We start from the raw sequence: 15985 nt of genomic DNA, 5'->3' as shown, positions 1-15985 counted from the left end.
ATAAATTATATAATTTAAGTGAATAAACAACAAAAAGATGGATCAAAGTTATAGCATTAATTAAAATCACCTAAGATTATTAACCAAAATGGAATTATAATTAGGATGGAAATGATTAATAAAATCTGTTGAATTAAACTTATAAAATTAGTCTCATCTACTGTTTCAATACTTGTATTTTTCAGTCAATTTTTATGTAAAATTGTCAATCTTGTCACATATAAAATTTGTCCAAGATTTGTAAATATAGGTCAATTTTTAACCAGTTCAGAAAGTAAAAAAAAAAAAAAAATTTTTAATAATCACAGAGTAATTTCTGAAAATGTGTTAATAATTTGTCACAGTTACTCAGATGTTAAGGTTGCTCATCTTGCTCATTGTTATTTTCCCAGACCAAGCACAGTGTCTGCAACACTACAAGTAGTCAATTATATCAAACTGAGGTTCCATCTTTCAGCAGCCTGTACCAAATTATTTTTCATAACGTTTTCCCACCCTGAACATTAAGTGCACGTCTGCTTATGTGTATTTTCTGGGAAGAGGATTAATATCTTTTATCCTAGACTCAAGTGACTATATGGCACCAAAAATAATTAAAAGCTACAGATTGAAACAAATATGGGCATGCTAAATGTAAGTTGTGTCTCTCAAACACACAGTAGAGAGCTGAGGTCCCTCTAAGAACAGTTCAGAAGAATGAGGTCAACTCTAGAAGGAAAAGGGTTTTTCTGGTTGTTTTTTCATCTTTTTGTATACTCTGTTTTGCCTGTTAATCAAAATTAGAAGATTACAACAATTATTCATTTAATTCGACTGTCACAAATGCAGCTACTGAGACATCTACACTACATCATACTTTAGTAAGGAACAGTACAGTTATCATTAAATGTACCTACCACAAATGAACAAATATGAGGATACATACTAGATAATTCTCTTTGGAATCCAGACTGGCTTATTAAATATTCTTTTTTATTGATTTCTGTAATCCTTGCTTACTCTAACTCATTAAAATAGCGGCTAAATCTTACATGATAAAGTAAGCTAGACTTCCAATTAATTTTCTTTTACATGCCACTTTAAATCTTCTTTTAATACTGAGTATACCTATTTCATAGGTGAACACCATAGAGTCCTGCCCCAGCAAACTCACTCTACGTGCTCATCCTCATGCCAACTGTAACTAACATGCTGCAATTCCACAACATTACATCAAGAAAAAGCCAAGTTTCAGATTTTACAGTTTGATTACTAAGATTACATTAGCTCATACCAGTGGTTTAGTCACCGTATCAACTATTCGTATTAAATCTTTGGATGCAATGAAAGTTAACAATGCTATTTTTATGTTGTGCAAAAAAAAATCATTCAGTCTGTTTTCCCTTTTTGATTACAGTTCATTTAAGGAAAAAATGTTGCTGTATGGCTTGACAATGTTTTATGTGTCTTCGGCTGATAGAACACACAAAACGTTTGAATAGGCCCATTTATTTGAGCAGACGTATTAAATAATACTTTAAATGTGAACATGCATGTCATAAATTTTGTAGTCTCTTTAAAGTAGGATAAATCTGGTATTTAAAATAGTCTTTGTTCAAAGCCATTTTTTTTCTAACAGTCATAAAGGGACTCTGATTTGTGCTGCATGAACAATGCCAGCATCATCATTTTAATGTTATCCATATGGGCTTCTAATAATAGATAAGAGTCTACATTTGTATTATATGTCTTAGAGACATTTAAAATCTAGATAAGGAAAGGCTGATTTCATTGGCCCCATAGTTAAAGGAAAGCAGACCCTAATTAAAAGAATTCTGTTCTGAATTAACTAGTTTGACATGTGCTAATTGACAGTTCCTGTGAAATGGTTCTAATTAAAGTCAATATGTCTTTTTCAATTAAAAGGAAATTAAGAATATACTAATATACATTAACAACTTAATCTGCCTTCAATATCCCATACATCAGCTGCTTTTTCCCCCCTAATGTTATTGAAGAACCATCTGACATGAATCATCTACTGTTTGCTTATGGTATCTCATTATTACTTCACACGAGCACAGCAGTAGTATATGTCCCCTTGAGGAAGAGAGTAACCTGCATATGCTTTAATTTTCAGAGCTCCCAACTTTTAATTCATTAAAAATACACACACCTTTTTGAATTCAGAAAATGGACATTCTTAGTAAGTTTTGCTAACTGAAAACAAAGACAAGTGTTCTCAATTAGTTGGTCATTTTACTATAGGCCTTAGAGGTAATTGCAATTTGCTGGAAAGAAGGCTAGACTCTGTTTTCATCATTTGGCTTGATTCAAAGCAAAGCATGATTTCAGCAACATACAGAAAACATCCTTCAAATTTGTTCTGTTTCCCAAGTGAAATTTTGGGGAAATCTCAGGTGGGAATACTTTGCATTGTATACACAACAGAAAAATAGAAAGCAAAACTGCTCAAATGCCAGCACTAACAGAAGGCCCATAATATTCACTGAAAATATAGCATTAGTGAAGCTGTTTACAGCAACATAATATTCAAACGTGCATTACCAAAGCTACAGTGTTAACAATTTTAATGCTACAGAAGGCAATATTAAACTCAAGCACCAATAATAATGTACACAACATTAAAATCACACAGAGACCTATGGAAAAAAATTAAAACTATTTTCTTTGGTATATTATAATTTAGACATTTTAATTAAAATTAAAAGTATGTTAAAGAAGTTTTTATACTATCAAGACACTATATGCAGTCCTTTCATATGAGACAGCAGATATTCTGATGGGTGTTCCATCACAACCCCCTTTCTACAGTTTAAATTCAACCATAAAATGTGGCTACTTATAGCAATAGGAAATTATTTTACTTAATTTTACCAAAATTAATTTAATGAACATTTAATACAGAACAAAAAAAGTAAACATTTTCACTTTTCTACTTTTATTCATTTATATTTTGAAAATATTAAATTTCTATCACTTGTAGCATTCTGAGTATGTATGAGAGTGATGGAGAGACAGTTAGCCAGCCAGTCAATACAAGATCACTCATTGAAAGCATTTTCCCCAAATGTACTCTATTAGTCTTTTCCGAATAGTTACCAAAAACTTTAATCGGGAACTGTAAAAGTCTAGTGATTTTCCAAAAGGGGCAAATGCACATTAACCCATGTTCAAAAAATCACCTCCCTATGATTATAAATATAATCAGACTCAACAGTCAAAATGCAATGGTCCTTATCACCCTGTGGAGCCCCTAGTCTGACTTCCAATCTCAGGTTCTTGTTCCTCAAGATGGCATAGACAAACTGCTGCAGTAACAGCATGTACTCAGCTTTCTGAAATGGGAGGGAAGCCAATGCAGCAACTTTTCTGCCCAATTAAAGAGTAGTGTCTATAGCAGGCCTACACAACATAAGGCCTGCAGACTGCATACAGCCATGAAGCAATTGTTCATGACCCACCTACAGATTTGAGAAAGTAGAACAAGTAGAAAGACAGACAACATGGCACCCGTGTCAGCAACAAGAGATATAGCTGTCCCACAGATTCATTCCATCTCTTAGTTTACATGTTATAATACCCCTTATCTAAACTCAGGATACAAATCAACGTGCTTTGTCAACCCTGCCAACAAAGGCATTCACTGTACCCATGCTAAGCTAGTATAAAAACCTCCCAACAGACACAAACTAAATGGAACTAAAACTAGGAAAATTCTATAGCATTCATCTAACAGCTTATCTTCCTTAAGCAGTCAGTAAATATTTATTGATGATCCTCATGGTTTATATTTTCTTTTCATCTCTCTCTCTTGCTCTTGTCATTTACTTACCAATGGGTGACCAAAAAAATTATTTCCAAACTGGAACACTTTTAAGAGTGGACATGGCAGGGAGCAGTGTCATGGAAGATGGCAGAGTAGGAAGCTCTAGAATCAGTCCCTCCACCAAAACAACTATCATTCTGGCAAACAAACAAACAAACAAAAAACCTGTTAGAATCAACTATTTCAGAACTCTGGAGTCTAGCTGAACACTGGTAGCATCCAAGGGAACACTTGATAAAGAAAAAGACTGGTAAGTTTTGGTGAATTTCAGCATTACATATGACAGCTATAATCCACAACCTTGCTGAAAGTAACCATGGGGACAATGGCCTAAATTCCTGACGCAGCTTTTTGGCATAAGGGTGGGCAGTAGAGACTTTCTCCTCCAAAAACCAAAGTTCTGTGTCTTGACCTATTCAGCAGTTCACTGAGGGGCCAAGACAGAGATAGCCAGTGGTTCAACCCATCAGGTTGCTTCATTACCATCAATGGAGGAAGTCACAGAGACATAATACCCTTAAAAATTTTTTTGTTCTCGGGGCGCCTGGGTGGCTCAGTTGGTTGAGCCTCCTACTTCGGCTCAGGTGATGATCTCATGGTTCGTGAGTTCGAGCCCCGCGTCGGGCTCTGTGCTGGCAGCTCAGAGCCTGGAGCCTGCTTCTGATTCTGTGTCTCCCTCTCTCTCTCTGACCCTCCCCTGTTAATGCTCTGTCTGTCTCTGTCTCAAAAATAAATAAACATTAAAAAAAAATTTTTTTTTTGTTCTCTCATTGGATCCAGGTATTTAAGGAAATCTCTGTCAGGTCACTGGCTGACCAAAGATATAACAGAATATAGACTTCAGTGACCACACATGACAAGAAATACAGTCTTTGCAAAATCCACTGTGGAAAGGTCACTAAACAAATGAGCTATTGCAACCTTCATCAAGTAACAACAGCACTACTTGGTGTAGTGGGAAGAATTTGATTTCCTAAATTACATTACAATATTCAAAACGTCCAGATCTCAACAAGAAAATTATAAAGCACACAAATAGGAAAATATTACTTTCATAGGAAAAAAGAAAATTGACAGAAACCATCCTTTAAAAGCCTAGACACTGAACTTAGTAGGCAAAAACTTTAATTTACTACCTTAGATATGTTTGATGAACTGAAGAAAACCATGGACAAAGAACCAAGGGAAATTAGGAAAACAACATATGAACAAATAATGAAAATCAACAAAGAGAAATTATTAAACAGATAAAAGTAGAAATTGTGGAGCTAGACAATACAAAAGATAAAAAAATTCATGAAAGGGATTCAACAGCAAATATGAGCAAGCAAAAGCAATAACCATCATATCTGAAAACAGGGCAATTATAACTGCACATTCTGAGAAAAAGAATAAACACAAATAAAGCAAAATAAACAGGGGCCTAAGAGACCTATGGGACACCATCAAACATCTCAATGTGCACATCAAGGGAGCCCCAGGAGAAGAAAAAGAAGCAGAAAAAATTTTTTGAAGAAATACTGCTTCCCAATTTTGATGAAAGACATGAATATACACACCCAAGAATCTCAACAAACTCTATGGAGGACAAAGAAATCCACACCACATTATTAACAAACTGTTGAAAGACAAAAAATCTTGAAAGCAGAAAGAAAGAAGTAATTCAAGGGTGGCTAGTGGCTCAGTCATTTAAGCATCCGACGTCAGCTCAGGTCATGACGGTTTCATGGGTTTGAGCCCTGCATTGGGCTCCATGCACTCACTGCACAGATCCTGCTTGGGATTCTCTCTCTCTGCCCCTCCCCTACTTGTACTCTCTCTCTCAAAATAAATAAATAATTTAAAAATTTTAAAAAAGAGAGAGAGAAGCAACTCATAATACACAAAGCATCCTCAAAAAAGATTAACAGCCAGGACAGGGGATGGGCTAAATGGGTAAGAGGCATTAAGGAATCTACTCCTGAAATCATTGTTTCACTACATGCTAACCAATTTCGATTAAATTTAAAAAAAGAAAATTAAAAAAAGAAAAAAGATTAACAGCCTATTTCTTATCAGAGACTCGGAAGGCCAAATGACAGGAGGACAACATATTTTTAGAAATTGAAAGGAAAAAAATGTCAATCAGCAATTCTGTACTCAGCAAAACAATGCTTCAAAAATGAAAAAGAAATTACAACATTACCAGGAAAGCAAAGCTAAGGGCATTCACTACTAAGTAGATCTTCTCTATAAGTAATGCTAAAAGAAGTCCTTCAGGTTGAAATGAAAAGATACTACAGAGTAACTCAAAGTCATACAAAGAAATAAAGATCACTGGTAAAGGTAACTACATAGGTAAATATAAAAGCTAGTATTATTGAATTTTTGGTATCTTTTTTTTATTTTCCGTATCATTTAAAAGACATGCACAAAAAATAATTATAGGTCTATGTTAATAGGCACACAATGCATAAAGATGCAATGTGTGACACTAACAATATAAAGGAGAGGATAAAGCTAGAAAGGAGTAGACTTAATTTTTCAACTGAAGCTAAACTGGTATCAATTCAAATAAGTTTTTTTAAATGTTTATTTATTTATTTTGAGAGAGAGTGTGTGCACTTGAGTGGAGGAGGGGCAGAGAGAGAGGGAGAGAGAGAATCCCAAGCAGGCTCCACTTTGTCAGTGCAGAGCCCAACATGGGACTTGCACCTATGAGCTGTGAGATCATAACGTGAGCCAAAGTCAAGACTCAGATGCTTTACTAACTGAACACCCAGGCACCCTTAAACAAAATTTTTATCAATTTAGGATGTTAACTGTAATCCCCATTGTAACCTCTAGGAAAATAACTAAAAAATAAACATAAAAAGAAATGAATACACCTGAAACAAATGTAACATTGTTTGTCCACTATATTCAAATAAAACAAAAAAATTTAATGAAGACAGAATCAAAAGGTATACTAGAAAAAAATCAAACACAAAAGAAGGCAGCACATAAGGAAGTGAGGAACAACAAAAAAAAACATGACATAGAGCACACAAATAGAACAATGGCAGAAATAATCACTTTTATAATCACATAATTATAATCAATAATCATTATAAAAGCAAACAGGTTAAACTCACCAATTAAAAAACTGCTACTGGCAAAAGGAATTTAAAAAATGATACAACAATAAACTGCTTATAAGAGACTCATTTTACACCCAAACACATAAGTTGAAAGTGAAAGGGTAGAAAAAGGTATTACATACCAATAGTAATCAAAAGGGAGCCCAGCTGGCAGTATTAACATGAGACAAAATGGATTTTACATCAAAAACTGTTGCAAGAGGGCACCTGGGTGGCTCAGTCAGTTAAGAGTCCGACTTTGGCTCAGGTCATGATCTCACAGTTCGTGAGTTCAAGCCCTGCGTCAGGCTCTACACTGACAGCTCAGAGGGTGGAGCCTGCTTCGGATTCTGTCTCTCCCTCTCCCTTGGCCTCTTCCCCTCTCCCAATGTCTCTTTCTCTCTCTCAAAAATATGTAAACATTAAAAAAAAACTGTTGCAAGAGACAGAGAAAAACATTATAGTGATTAAAGGATCAATTTATCACAAAGATATAAGAATTATAAGCATAAATGGCAAGGGTGTGGAGAAAAAGGAACTCTCATTCACTGTTCTTGAGAATGCAATCTGATGCAGCTACTATGGAAAACAGTATGGAGGTTCCTGAAAAAATTAAAAGTAAAATTAACATATGATCTAGTAATTCCCACTACTGGGTATTTACCCAAAGGATACAAAAACACTAATTCAAAAAGATATATGCACCCCTATGTTTATTGCAGCATTATTTACAATAGCCAAGATATGGAAGCAACCCAAGTGTCCAAAGATAAGTGAATGGATAAAGATGATGTGGTGTGTATGTGTATGTATGTATGTATGTATACACATACATATTCAGCCATGTAAAAGAAGGAGATCTTGCCATTTCCAACAACATGGATGGATCTAAGGGTACAATGCTAAGTGAAATAAGTCAGATAGATAAACACAAATATCATGTAATTTCACTCACAGTCCAATTTAAATAACAAAACAAAGAAAAAAAGAGACAAAAAATATTCTTAAATAAGGAAAACAAACTGGTGGTTGCCAGAAGGTAGATGGGGGATTGGTAAAAGAGGTAAAGAGTATTAAGAGTATGTTTACCATGATAAACACTGAGTAATGTACAGAATTGTTGAATAATTATACTGTACATTTGAACTAATATAACACTATGTTAATTATACTTTAATAAAAATAAATTTTTCAAAAAATTATAAACATATATACATCAAACAACAAAGCCTCAAAATATATGAGGCAAACAGTGACAGAACTGAAGAAATAGACAGTCTACAGTAATAGTTGGAAACTTAAACAGCCCCTTTCAATAATGGATAGAATATGTACAAAGAAAATCAATAAGAAAATAAAGGACTTGAACAATACTATAAACCAACTAGACCAAGAGACATATATAGAATACTCCACCCAAGAATGGCAGAATATCTATTATTCTCAACTGCACTGGAACATTCTCTAGAATAAACCATATGTTAAGCCATAAAACAATTTTCAAATTAAAAAAAATATCTAAATCATTCAAAGTATCTTCCCTGAGCACAATAGTATGAAGCTAGAAATCAATACTGGAAGAAAAACTGGAAAACTCAAACACATGGAAATTAAACAACATACTCTTAAGCAAGCAACCAGTAGAACAAGTAAAGATTCACTAGGCACAAAAAAAAAAACTTTGAAATAAATACAAATAAAACACAGCATACCAAAACATACAAGGGGCAGCATAAGAAGTGTTCTGAGGGAAATTCATGGCTGCAAACACTTACATTTAAAAAAGAAGATCTCAAGTCAACAAACCAACTTCACACCTTAAGGAACCAGAAAAAGAACAAATTAAACCCAAAGCCAGGAGAAGGAAAGAAATAATAAAGATTATAGCCAAGAGAAACAAAATAGAGAAAAGCAACAAAGAAAATCAATAAAACCAAAGATTGGTTCTTTGAAAAAAATCAACAAAAATGAGAACCCTTCAGCTAGACTGACTAAGAAAAAAAAATGAAAATGAAAATAACTGAAATAATAGATGAAAGCAGGGACATTACTACATTCACTTTTTCAATACTATTTTGACTACTTGGAGTCTCTTGAAGTTGCACATAAATTTGAGGAACAGTGGTTCAGTTTTACAAAACTAAAAGGGCTATAAGAAAATACCATGAGCAACTTTATACCAACAAATTAGGCAATCTAGATGAAATGGATGAATTCCCAGGAAAACACAATTACCAAGCCCAACTCAAGAAGTAAAAAGTCTTAACAGACCAGTAACAGATTGAATCAGTTAATAAAAATATGCCAACAAAAGGAAAGTCAGGATCATAAGGCTTCATTAGTGAAATCTATCCATCACTAAAAGAAGAATTAACAACATTCCTTCTCAAACTCTTCCAAAAAGATAGAGAACTCTAACACATTTCATGAGGTCTGCATTAAACTGATACCAAAGCCAGATAAAAATAACATAAGAAAACTACAGACCAGTATCTCTTATGAATATATACAAAATTCCTCAACAAAATACCAGCAAACCAAGTCCAAGAGCACATTTAAAAAATTACACATCATCACCAAGCAGGATATAACTCAGGTATGCAATGGTGGTTCAACATATGAAAATCAATCAATGTAATGCACACCACACTAATAGAAATTAAAAAACAAAACTACATTATAATCTCTATATATGCCAAAAAAAAAAGAAAAAACAAAACAAAACAAAAACAAAAGCATTTGACAAAATTCTATGCCCTCTCATGATAAAAATGCCCAGAAACTAGGATACAAGGAAATTCCCTCAACATGATAAGGGGAACTTACGGAAAACCCATAGTTAATATCATAGTAGTGAAAGAATGAAAGCCTAACCTCAAGATCAAGAACAAGACTAAAATGCATGTTTTGATCACTGCTATTCGACTTTGTAGTGGAAGTTCTAGTCAGAGCAATTACCCAAGAAAAGGAAATAAGATGCATCCAAATTGATAATGCCTTTTAGAAGTAGAAAGAAGTAGAAGTATTTCTACTTGCAAATGGCACGATTCTACTTATACAAAATTCCCATAGAATCCATACACACACACACACACACACACACACACACACACACCTACTAGAGCTAATAAATGAATTCAGTAAAGTTGCAGAGTACAAGATCAACACACAACAACTAGTTGTGTTTCTATATGTCAGCAATGAACAATGTGGAAATTAAGAAAATAATTCCATTTACAAGAGCATTCAAAAGAATAAAATGCTGAGGAACAAATTTAACAAAGAAGGTGAAAGACTTACACACTGAAAACTATAAAACATTGCTGAAAGAAGTTAAAACACCCTAAATAAATGGAAATACATTCCATGCTCATGAATTGGAAGACTTAATATGGTTAAGACGACACTACTCCTCAAAGTGAACTAAATTTCTCAAATTTATATGGAACTACAAGGGATTCTGAATAGCCAAAATAATATCCAAAAAGTAAAATGCAGTTGAAAGACTCACACTTCCCAATTTCAAAATTTACTACAAAGCACACTAAGCAAGAGTGTGGCAGTGACATAAGCATAGGTATAGAGACCAACAGAATAGAACTGAATGAGAGTCTAGAAATAAACCCAATCATTCATAACCAGCTGATTTTTGACAAGACCGTTCAACAGGGTAAGAACAGTCTCCAACAAATGGTTCAGGGATAAATGGATAACAACATACAAATAATGAAGTTGGACCCATACCTCACTTCTTATATAAAAATTAACTCAAATAAATGACCTAAATATAAGAGCTAAAACTATACAATTATCGAAGAAAAAACAGGGGTAATCTTTATAACCTCAGATTTGGCAAAAGATTCTAAGATTTGACACCAAAAGCATGAGCAATAAAAGTGAAAGACAAATTGGACTTCATAAAAATTAAAATCTGTTGTACATTAAACAACATTATCAAGAATGCCAAGGAACAACCTAAATAATGGAGAAAAAGTTTACAAATCATAGATCTGATAAAGGATTAAAAATGAGAATATACAAAGAACCCTTACAATGCAACACACAGACAAACAAACCCAAATAAAAAATGGGCAAGAAACGTACATAGTTTCTCCAAAGAAGAAAAAGCACATAAAATATTTTCAATATCTCTAGTCACTGAAGAAATACATAATGAAAAAACTCTTCATATCCACTAAGATAGCTTTAATCAAAGAATAAATTAATAAAAAACAAGTGTTGGCAAGGATGTAGAGAAACAGGAACCCTTATACATACCTGTTGGGAATACAAAATAGTACAGCTGCTATGGAAAACAATTTGGCTATTCTTCAAAAAGGCAAACACAGAATAACCATACGATTCAGAAATTCTGCTCCTAGGTATACACCTAAGAGAAATGAAAACACATATCCACACAGAAACTTGTACGTGAATGTTTATAGTAGCATTATTTATAATAGCCAAAGGATAGAAACAGCCCACATGCCCTTAAGTGGATACACGGATAAACAAATTGAGGTATGTATGTATTGCATATGTGTGTGTGTGTGTGTGTGTGTGTGTGTGTGTGTGTGTGTGTGCGCGCGCGCATTCAGACATAAAAAGGAAAAGAGAACTGATATATTCTACAACTTGGATGAATCTCAAAAACACTACACTAAGTGAAAGAAAGCAGACACAAAAGATCACATATTGTATGGTCTACTTAAATAACTGCTTGTAAGGTTTGTTATGATTTTCTTTGATTCAAACACTATGCATTTTTCAAGTAGTGATATTGTTATTTACATTGATTTAATCTACAGTCTCCACAGCGTTTCATATATGATGCCCATCTTTCTATTTTAATCTCTAATGCTTCATTTTTGTCTTTTCTCATTAATAAAAAGTACAATTATACATCTAAATCTACCATTAAACTACAATTATTTTAAAGTGATAAAATAAAGCCAAGTGCATAAGGAAAATGCACAGACTGAGGACCTCTCCAAAATTCTAAGATGTCATTCTTAAAAGTACACAGTTTCTGTAATGAAATGTAAATGTTTACAGACTCTTCACCAAGAAACAGGAGAACCTAGGCTTGGTCAAGTCCATGTAAACTAACAAGTAATTTCAGAATCCTAATACTTACCTTTGTTTTCTACTTGGGGGAAAAATGTATTCCCAAAGTTTTTAATCTTTAATATATAAATGTTTGTACTATATAAAATATTATAATAAGGTATAATTGTATATATAAATATGGCTATTACTGGACATCTAATTTTTAAGAGAAAATAAGTTTATTTCAAAGCACTACTTAACTCTATTAGCTATGAATTATTTTGGAAATGCTCTCCTGAAACAAATTTGCTGAGTTTATTTTACAAGTTTAAAACCAAGTAAAGAACTACAATGAGATACCATCTCATACCTTTCAGAATGGCTAAAATCAACAACACAAGAAACAACAGGTGTTGGTGAGGATGTGGAGAAAGAGGAACCCTCTTGCACTGTTGGTGGGAATGCAAACGGGTACAGCCACTCTGGAAAACAGTATGGAGATTCCTCAGAAAGTTAAAAATAGAATTACCCCATGATCTGGCAATTGCACTACTAGGTATCTACCTAAAGAATGTAAAACCACTAATTCAAAGGAATACATGCACCCCAATGTTTATAGCAGCATTATCTATAATAGCCAAATTATGGAAGTAGCCCCAAATGTCCATCAAATATGAATGAATAAAGAGGATATGCTGTATGTATGTGTATGTATGTAATATATACATATGTATGTAATATATACATACACATACATACATGCACACGCACACACACACACACACACACACACACACACACTCAATGGAATATTATTCGGCCATAAAAAAAGAATGAAATCTTGCCATTTGCAACAACATGGATGGAGCTAGAGTGTATTACGCTGAGTGAAATAAGTCAGAGAAAGACAAATGTACTGTGATTTTGCCCATATGTGGAATTTAAAAAACAAAACAAGAAGGAAAAAAAAGAAAGAGAAAGACAAGCAAACCAAGAAACAGACTCTTAATTGTAGAGAACTGATGGTTGTGAGAAGGGAGGTGGGTAGGGGAATGGGTTAAACAGGCAATGGGAATTAAGACGTGAACTTACTGAGATGAACACAGGGTGATGTATAGAAGTGTTGAATCACTATATTGTACACCTGAAACTAATATTATACTGTATATTCACCAACTGGAATTTAAATAAAACTTAAAAAAACAAATAAAGAATGTTTTTGGGTAGTGTAAATCAAATACAGTATACATTTCTCAAAATTCTTATAGAAGATAAATGGTTTTATTGCTAACATGACTATGACCTGAACATAAAGAAGAAATTCAGTACTCCCATCATGAAAAAAATGAATTACTTCTCCAAGACTAAGTATCTCTTTTTCAAATATCAGTAGGTTTCCCTAAAAGTCAATAAAATCAAAGTGAAACACACAAAAAGAAACTCTGAATTCCTTTATTCATTCATAGTAATATGAAATAAACACAAAACCCACATTTCATTTTGTGTTTATGTAAATATTAAGGAAAGCATTCTAGCTGTTTATATCTTGCTTTGATCAACCAGGCTTATCTATGAAAAAAAGAAACTGCTATGTTGCTAACGCTAGCTAAACCCATCCTATAAATTCTAGAGTCTGGGGAAAATAAATTTTTTGCAAGAAATCTATCCAATCAATAATCAGAATTGGGAATATGGGATGTCTTGGTCCTTATTGGAAGAACTCCCATTTTTGCCAGAATTGTTATTCAAGCACTTCGGCTATTATTCCCTTCTTTCTCTACGATGTCTCTCTACCTTGAGTATTCAGAAATAGTAAGACATCCTCTTAATTTATGCATTAAGGAAACTGTTTGCACTGTTAAATAAACATGTTTTCTACATTTATTTGTTCATGAGTTGAAAACAGAAATATAAGGTGTTTTTAATGTCTTTCTGGCTTTGCCATATAAAATAATTGCTCCCAGGCACTATTAATTTACATACCATGACTTTTGTGACATTTCTCTCTTTTTGTATTAAGTGAATATTCATCTTAGGTCTCTCAAAGCACAACAACTTTTCTCCTGATTCCGATCCCTTTCTAGGATTCAAAATCCCTAGATGCGTGATAAAGAGACAGTCACTTTCTTGCCAGAAAAAAGAAGGATATATATGCAAGTACATAGGTCACTTTTTAAGTGTTTCCTTTAGTTAGCTTCCTCTTTACTGTGAACACACACAGCTTCATTAAACCGTGCCAATTTTCAGTAAGACAGCTTACATACAGAAAAAAATTACATGAGAAGAAACCCAATGACTCTGAAATATTCTGTCCAAATGAATGTACTTCTAAAATGTAGCCCTTCTTAAAATTTTATAATATTCAGTAGAGTACTTTTTTTTAATATTTTAATGTTTTATTTATTTGAGAGAGAGAGAGAGAGAGAGAGAGAGAGAGAGAGAGAGAGTGAGTAGCGGAAGGGCAAAGAGAGAGGAAGACCCAGAATCTGAAGCAGGCTCCAGGCTCTGAGCTGTCCTGTCAGCACAGAGGCCAATGCAGGGCTCAAACTCACAAGCCAAGAAATCATGACCTGAGCCGAAGTTGGATGCTTAAGAGACTGAGCCACCTAGGAGGCCCTCAGTAGAGTACTTTTTTAAAGCTCTAATTCTTCCACATGTGTCACTGATTCTCAGTAGTCATTACCACAGACTGTGACAGACACCAAGTATCTCCAAGACCAGGTTTCTAGTTGAGTTTCTATTAATGCAATATGTAGGACATATATAAAAGATGCCGAAATAGTAATAACATGGATAACAACGGAGATATTACGCTGTTTGTTAAGGTTGCTGTGTGAAACGTTCCCATTCTCCTCCTCCTCCTCAGAGCTGTAATTAAAACTTTGGCTGCCTGAAACCAAATATAAGGTGGTGTTCTCCTCACCGAGCTGTCAATCTTTCAACTAGTTGGTTTACAGATTCTGAGAGAATACATGCCCCTGTTTTAAACATGTGGATGAAATATATTCCCTTGGCAAATTCAATTAGATAAAAAATGGAGCTTTTTTTTCTTAATTCCACATCACTGTGGAACAGTGACAACTACAGGACCTTGGACTGTTATCTTGTTGAACCCTTTCTACTTATTAAGTGATGTGTGTCTTATTGTATCCATGCACAAATTCATATTCAAATGTATACACTATACTCAAGTGCATTTAATGTAATACATATTTATAAATCTAAGTCGATAAAACTTTGACACAGATATCACGAATGTATGAAGAAAATGAAAGCAAATGCCATAGCCTGAAATATTAAAAAAACAAAAGTTAAAATTCTCGTTAGCTCTCTCACATTCATGTTTTCGCTAAACATGTCAGTAAATGTATACACTGCATGATTTCCTATAACATGAATCAAAGGTCAGTTAGAAAACATTTCACTTTTCAGTTTGCTGACCGATGCACAGATTTAAATAATGTGTGCCATTTTTGCACTGGATTTTTTAAGTGTTTTTTTTTTTTTTAAAAAAAACTAAAGAAGTATTATGCTTCAAAGTTTCTATACAAGCAGGTCTTATAACAAAAAAAGAACCATAATGACAATAACTTTTGGGGTACGCTGAAAGTTAACTTTCCTTGGAGCCGCTTAAAGCAGTCTAAAGAACATAGTCTTGGGGCGCCTGGGTGGCGCAGTCGGTTAAGCGTCCGACTTCAGCCAGGTCACGATCTCACGGTCCGTGAGTTCGAGCCCCGCGTCGGGCTCTGGGCTGATGGCTCAGAGCCTGGAGCCTGTTTCCAATTCTGTGTCTCCCTCTCTCTCTGCCCCTCCCCCGTTCATGCTCTGTCTCTCTCTGTCCCAAAAATAAATAAATGTTGAAAAGAAAAATTTAAAAAAAAATAATAAAGAACATAGTCTTTTCCCATTGCTTTTCAATGGTTAAAACATTATACATAGTATGAGTTAAAAGCTAACAAAAATCAGTAATAATAAAATTACTATTATTTTTATCACTCAAGAAACTCAA

General features: G+C 34.0%; 1 long non-coding RNA gene across 3 annotated transcripts in view; it reads right to left on the bottom strand.

Moving 5' to 3' along the window:
- The window catches only part of LOC121013115 (uncharacterized), a 98141-nt gene that overhangs the window by 56619 nt on the left and 25537 nt on the right, over nt 1–15985 (bottom strand). For 2 of the 3 annotated variants that reach the window (XR_005782517.1, XR_005782508.1), the window contains exon 2: nt 3836–3966. This is a non-coding gene — a long non-coding RNA (uncharacterized LOC121013115). Of the gene's footprint in view, nt 1–3835; nt 3967–11205; nt 12146–15985 lie in introns of those variants that run through there. The other variant, XR_005782514.1, reaches the window with a different exon arrangement.

The sequence above is a fragment of the Herpailurus yagouaroundi genome, unplaced genomic scaffold (genome assembly GCF_014898765.1).
Source record: "Herpailurus yagouaroundi ecotype Mexico unplaced genomic scaffold, PumYag 29, whole genome shotgun sequence".
NCBI classification, from domain to species: domain Eukaryota; kingdom Metazoa; phylum Chordata; class Mammalia; order Carnivora; family Felidae; genus Herpailurus; species Herpailurus yagouaroundi.
Note: the sequence above shows the minus strand (reverse complement) of the source record. Positions and strands in the feature narration are given on the sequence as shown.